This window comes from Trichechus manatus, unplaced genomic scaffold (genome assembly GCF_000243295.1).
Source record: "Trichechus manatus latirostris isolate Lorelei unplaced genomic scaffold, TriManLat1.0 scaffold00088, whole genome shotgun sequence".
In the NCBI taxonomy this organism is placed as follows: domain Eukaryota; kingdom Metazoa; phylum Chordata; class Mammalia; order Sirenia; family Trichechidae; genus Trichechus; species Trichechus manatus.
In genome coordinates, this window is record NW_004444024.1 from 1,035,530 (window position 1) to 1,042,379 (window position 6,850).

The window sequence follows — 6,850 nt, forward strand, 5'->3', positions numbered from 1 at the left end:
GACAAACTTAAGGATTCAGAAAGCTTAGCAAGTTGGGTTTTTTATTATGCCATTGGTTATTTCTACAAGTCCAGAGGATTGAGGATGATTGGGACAATGCAATCTCTGATATATAGGGAAGATTTGGCATAATTCTTGAGTAACTTGCCCAGTAAAATGGGTCCTTGTGTCATTGCAAAGAGTCTTTGGTGCACCCCAGGTAGGTATTATGTTTTTGAGGAGATTTTTGTTACAAAAGAAGCAGTAGCACGTTGGCAAGGAAAAGCCTCTATTTATTGTGAACATCTTCAAATCATTATTAAGACATATTTATAACCATTCGATGGTGGATGTTGGATAAAGTCTAACTGCCATTAAAGCATAGGTCCAGAAGGTAAAGAGTATTGCCCAGGTAAAGTCTTAAGATGCTTACCAGGGTTGTAACGAGGACAAGTAGAGCAATGAGTAGTCACATGTTCAGCTGCCTCAGAAAATTTTCCCCACCAGTATTTTTTTTTAATTTCAATCATTTTATCTGTCCCCAGATGAATATTTTCATGTAGGGGCTTCATCATGGGGACATGTAAAAGTTTAGGAAGAATGCTTTTAGAGTTGTGCCCTAACCATAATTCAGTGTCAGGTCTTGATAACAATCTGATTTTTCCCATGTTTCAATATCATCTGACTTGGCCAATTGTTGATGTTTCAAAAGTTTCTCTTTGGTGGGTACAAAAATACTAGTTACTTCATGAGAATAATTTTCTATTGGTTCTTTTAAAGGCCGTTTTATAATTCCTTGTGTTATGATATGGGCAACAATGATTTGGGAACCACCCTGCTTAGCAGCTGCATCAGCAAGGTAAAACTTATCTGTAGGTTACAAACTTAAAAATGGTTAGAGTTAACTTATAATAATAGTTCTGAAAAGTAAAAGACTTGATGGGACTTAACTACATAACTAATGCAAAACCAAATAGAGTCAATAAAAAAAATTTAGATGATATGTTTAAGTTGGAAAGACAAGAGATAACTAAATTCTTTTCCTTCTAATTTTTATTATTTTCTTGGTACACAGTTCAGCCTTTTCTCATGTTCCAGTTTCTTCTGTTTGAGCTAACTGTTGATGTTTTAAAAGTCTTTCTGAAGGTAATTCATGAAAATTAGAGTCATCAATAAACAAATATGGGAACTCTCTTTCCTTACTAATTATAAGGGCTAGAATAATTTGGGAAGCAATTTGTTTAGCTGCCTTGTCTGAAGGGTTGTTTCTCTTAATTTCTTCAGTCTTAATTATTTCGGAAATGCAGCTATGACTATGATGAAAAGAATTAATCTTGGCAGGGACAGTTAGCAACACATTCTAAAGGGAGCCTCTAAAGTCTTTTCCAGGGTGCTCAATACAAGCCTAACGTGAAGGATTTTTTACTTTTTTTTCTTGCTTTGCACTGGGTGTTCTCAGTTCTGGAAGTCCAAGGTATATTCAATATTCTTCACCAACACCGTAATTCAAGGGCATCAATTCTTCTTCAGTCTTCCTTATCCATTGTCCAGCTTTCGCATGCGTATGAGGTGACTGAAAATACCATGGCTTGGGTCAGGTGCACCTTAGTCCTCAAAGTGGCATCTTTGCTTTTTAACACTTTGAAGAGGTCTTTTGCAACAGATTTGCCCAACGCAATAAGTCATTTGATTTCTTGACTGCTGCTTCCATGAGCGTTGATTGTGGATCCAAGTAAAATGAAGTCCTTGACAACGTCAATATTTTTTCTGTTTATCATGATGTTGTTTATTGGTCCAGTTGTGAGGATTTTTGTCTTCTCTATTTTGAGGTGCAATCCATACTGAAAGCCTGGAGTCTTTGATCTTCATCAGTAAGTGCTTCAAGTCTTCTTCACTTTGAGCAAGCAAGATTGTGTCATCTGCATATCATAGGTTGTTAATGAGTCTTTCTCCTATACCGATATCCCATTCTTCTTCATATAGTCCAGCTTCTCAGATTATTTGTTCAGCATACGACTTGAATAAGTATGGTGAAAGGATATAACCCTAACACACACCTTTCCTGACTTGAAACCATGCCGTATCCCCTTGTTCTGTTCAAATGACTGCCTTTTGGTCTATATACAGGTTCCACATGATCACAATTAAGTATTTTGGAATTCTTATTCTTTGCAATGTTACCCATAATTTGTTATGATCCACACAGTCAAGTGCCTTTGCGTAGTCAATAAAACACTGGTAAACATCTTTCTAGTATTCGGTGCTTTCAGCCAGGATCGATCTGACATCAGCAGTGATATGTTTCATTCCATGTCCTCTTCTGAATCTAGCTTGAATTTTTGAGAGTTCCCTGTCGATGTACTGCTGCAACTGCTTTTGAATGATTTTCAGCATATTTTTATTTGTGTGTGATATTAATGATACTGTACAATAATTTCAGTATTCTATTGGATCACCTTTCTTTGGAATGGGCACAAATATGGATCTCTTCCAGTTGGTTGGCCAGGCAGCTGTCCTCCAAATTTCTTGGCATAGATGAGTGAGCACCTCCAGTGCTGCATCCATTCATCGAAACATCTCAATTGATATTCCGTCAATTCCTGGAGCCTTGTTTTTCGCCAATGCCTTCAATGCAGCTTGGACTTCTTTCTTCAGTATCATTGGTTCGTGACTGTATGCTACCTCCTGAAATGGTTGAACATCAACCAATTCTTTTTGGTACAGTGACTCTGTGTATTCCTTCCATCTTCTTTTGATACTTCCTGTGATGTTCAGTATTTTCCCTGTGGAATCCTTCGATATTGCAACTCAAGGCTTGAATTTTTCTTCAGTTCTTTCAGCTTGAGAAATGCTGACTGTGTTCTTCCCTTCTAGTTTTCTAACTCCAGGTCTTTGCACATTTCATTATAATACTTTACTTTGTCTTCTTGAGCTGCCCTTTGAAATCTTCTGTTCAGCTGTTTTACTTCATCATTTTTTCCTTTTACTTTAGCTACTCTATGTTCAGGAGCAAGTTTCAGAGTCTCTTTTGACAATCATTTTGATCTTTTCTTTCTTTCCTATCTTTTTACTGACCTTTTGCTTTCTTCATGTGTGATGTCCTTGAAGTCATTCCACAACTCGTCTGGTATTCAGTTAAAAGTGTTCAGTGCATCAAATCTGTTCCTGAGATGGTCTCTAAATTCAGGTGGGATATACTCAAGGTTGTATTTTGGCTGTCATGAACTTGCTCTAATTTTCTTCAGCTTCAACCTGAATTTGCTTAGGAGCAACTGATGGTTTGTTCCACAGTCAGCCCCTGTCCTTGTTCTAACTGATGATATTGAGCTTTTTCATTGTCTCTTTCCACAGATGTAGTCAATTTGATTTCTTTGTATTCCATCTGGCGAGGACCACATGTATAATCGCCATTTACATTGTTGAAAAAAGGTATTTGCAATGAAGAAGTTGCTGGTCTTGCAAAATTCTGTCATGTGATCTCCAGCATCATTTCTATCAACAAGGCCATATTTTCCAACTACTGTTCCTTCTTCATTTCCAACTTTCACATTCCCATCATCAGTAATTATCTATGCATCTTGATCACATGTTTGATCAATTTCAGACTGCAGAAGTTGGTAGAAATCTTCAATTTCTTCATCTTTGGCCTCAGTGGTTGGTGCGTAAATTTGAATAATAGTCCCAATAACCTGTCTTCCTTGTAGGCATATGGGTATTATCCTATCACTGGCAGCGTTGTATTTCAGGATGGATCTTGAAATATTCTTTTTGACAATGACTGCAACACCATTTCTCTTCAATTTGTCATTCCCAGCATAGTAGACCATATGATTGTCAGATTCAAAATGGCCAATACCAGTCCATTTCAGCTCACTAATGCCTAGGATATTGATCTTTATGCATTCCATTTCATTTTTGATGTTTCATTTTTGATGATTTCCAATTTTCCCAGATTCATACTTTGTACATTCTGTGTTCCGGTTATTAATGGATGTTTGCAGCTGTTTCTCCTCATTTTGATTTGTGCCACTTCAGCAAATGAAGATCCTGAAAGCTTGACTCCACCCATGTCTTTAAGGCTGACTCTGCTTTGAGGAGGCAGCTCTTCCCAGTCATATTTTAAGTGCCTTCCAACCTGTTTAGGTGCCGTTGAGTCAGTTCTGACTCATAGTGACACTATGTGTTACAGAACTAAATACTGCCTGGTCCTGCGCTGCGCTCACAATCGTTGCTATGCTTGAGCCCATTGTTGCAGCCACTGAACATGGCCTCATCCAGCCTGAGACCAGAACTAGATGCTGCCTGGCGATTACTATCAATCATTCTAACCAGGGACACAATAGGAAGTCCCTGTTAGAATGATAGAAAAATGTAGAACAAAACTCAAATTCCTAAAAAAGGCCAGACTTACTGAACTGATAGAGACTAGAGGAACCCCCGAGACAATTGCCCTAAAATACCCTTTGAACTTGGAACTGAAGCTACTCCCAGAGGTCACTTTTCATCCAAATGTAAGATTGGCTCATAAAAATAAACAATATCACTGTGAGTAATGTGCTTCCTTAACTAAATCAACTATATGAGACCAAACGGTCAACATTCATCCTAAAGCAAAGATGAGAAGGTAAGGAGGAGCAAGGAAGCTAGAATAATGGAAAGAGAACAAACAGAATAGAAATAATGAAAATGCTGACACATTGTGAAAAATGTAGGCAATGCCACGGAACAATTTGTACAAAATTGTCAAAGGGGAACCTAATTTGCTCTGTAAACTTTCATCTAAAACACAATAAAATATTACTAAAAAAAAAGAGTTTTACTGAGGAACAGAGAGATTTGTGAATTGGGATACATTGTAGCTCTCAAGTAGAGGACAACAGTGCTCTGAAATACAGGAGAGGAGTGAGCTTTTTATAGGGTGGAGTAAACAAAGGCTGATGTGCTCCCAGGCACGAGATGGGTGCATGACAAAAAATCACGAGGGGGTCAGTAAACTACAATCTTTCTTAATGTTAGTAATACTATTTGTTAACAGCTTGGAACATTCTGAGCAAACATTCTTCCGGGAACATTTGCTTGCATTGGATTTTCTGTAACAACTGTATATCTGGTCCCTTCCTCTTATCTTAAAATAATAAGCTGTACTTACAGATTTACAAAGAGTCATGGAAAAGCAGAAGCAGAGCAAAGGTCTTAGTGAGTTAAAATGCAGTCTAATTTAGGGCTGGGCCAGCCATTCCAGTTATGCCAGGCACCTCAGGTTTTGGGGTCCGCACACACTTTAAAGGACACAAATTTATTTTCTCATAGTGCAGGAGGATAGTAGTCCAAATTCAGGGTGTGGCCGTAGCGGGAGGTCCTTTTTTGTCTACATCAACTTCTAGTAGCTGGCAATCCTTAGAATTCCTGGGCTTGTAGATTCATCTGCCTCTGTCGTTGTCACATAGCATCTGTCTTCCTCTGTGTCTACACACAAATGTCCGCGTCTAATCTCTTTTTATAACTCAGAAATGGTTAGATTTAGAACCCACCCTACTCAGGTATGATCTAATTAACATAAGAAAGAAAACCCTATTTCCAAACAGAATTGTGTCTACAGGTGTAGGGGTTAGGATTCCAACATGTATTTTGGGGGGACACAATTCAATCCATAACAAAGATGCACAAAGAGGTACATAATGTGCAAGGGCATGGAAAGCAGATTGTGTGTTTGAAGAACAGTGAGAATCCATTTGAGCAGAACTAGATGTCTGGGAATAGAAAGAGAGATAAGGAGGAAAGTTAGGGGGACCCAGATGGGAAAGGGCCTTGGTGGCACTGAAAGGAGTGGACAGAATGGGAGCTGGGCATCCTGAGTCTCACCTTGACTCGGTTGCTGACATGCTGGGGACCACAGACAGATCTCTTCTCATCCCCAAGCTTCAGTTTTCTCTAACATAATATCACAACCATGCTTCCAGCTCTGATTTGAATCCCTGGAAGGGACTCCCCAGGCCTGACCCTTTCTGTGCTGAGATTTTACTGTCCCTTCTTTGTGTTTTGCGCAATCCAGGGCCTGTGAATTGAAAGAAGCGGCAAGGTGAGTATTTCCCAACAATTAGAAATAAATCAAGAACCCATAGGCTGGAGAGGGAAGCCCATGGCTCTGTTCAGAAAATGCTCCAGGGTCAACGAAGGGCCAGAGCTGCGTGACGTGAATTCTACACCAGCAAGGGCTGTTTACTCATTCATTCCACAAGCCTTAAAGAGCATGGCTAGGCCCTGGTGGGGGACATACAGGAGTGTCATCATCATCATCCCTCATGCATACTGAGGGATATTTGGTCTCCAAAAGGCTTTCATACTCATAATCTCCTCTTATCTTCCAGCCCTGGGAATCCTGCCCCCACTTAGCAAATAAGAAACCTGAGGTAAAGGGAAGTGAAGTGGCTTGTCTGAGCTGAAGCTAGAATGTCAATCTTACGTCTACTCCATGAAATTTTTTTGTGGGGCTGTCTGTGCTTGGTGATGAGGACTCACAGAGAACTTAGATCTAAGTCTTAATCCTTGGGAAGTCCCCAGTCTGGTGGGGGAGGCATAAAGAAAATAATTAGGCCCCAGAGGGCAGGTCTCTGGGTCATCTCTAATTCCCCAGCTCCTAGCATGGTGCTTGACACAAGATAGTCACCCAATAAATGTTTATACAATATCTATATTTTTCAGCCTAAAGAAATTGAATTATCATTCACATAATGGAAGTAGGTTCTGAGAAGAGTAGGAACGTTGAGAAGAAAAGGGCAATGTGTGGGAGGGGAGGTAGGGAATGTTCCTTAGAGGAGATGAGGCCTTGCAGGGGGAAAAGTCAGGAAACGACATTCCAGACAAGAGGGAA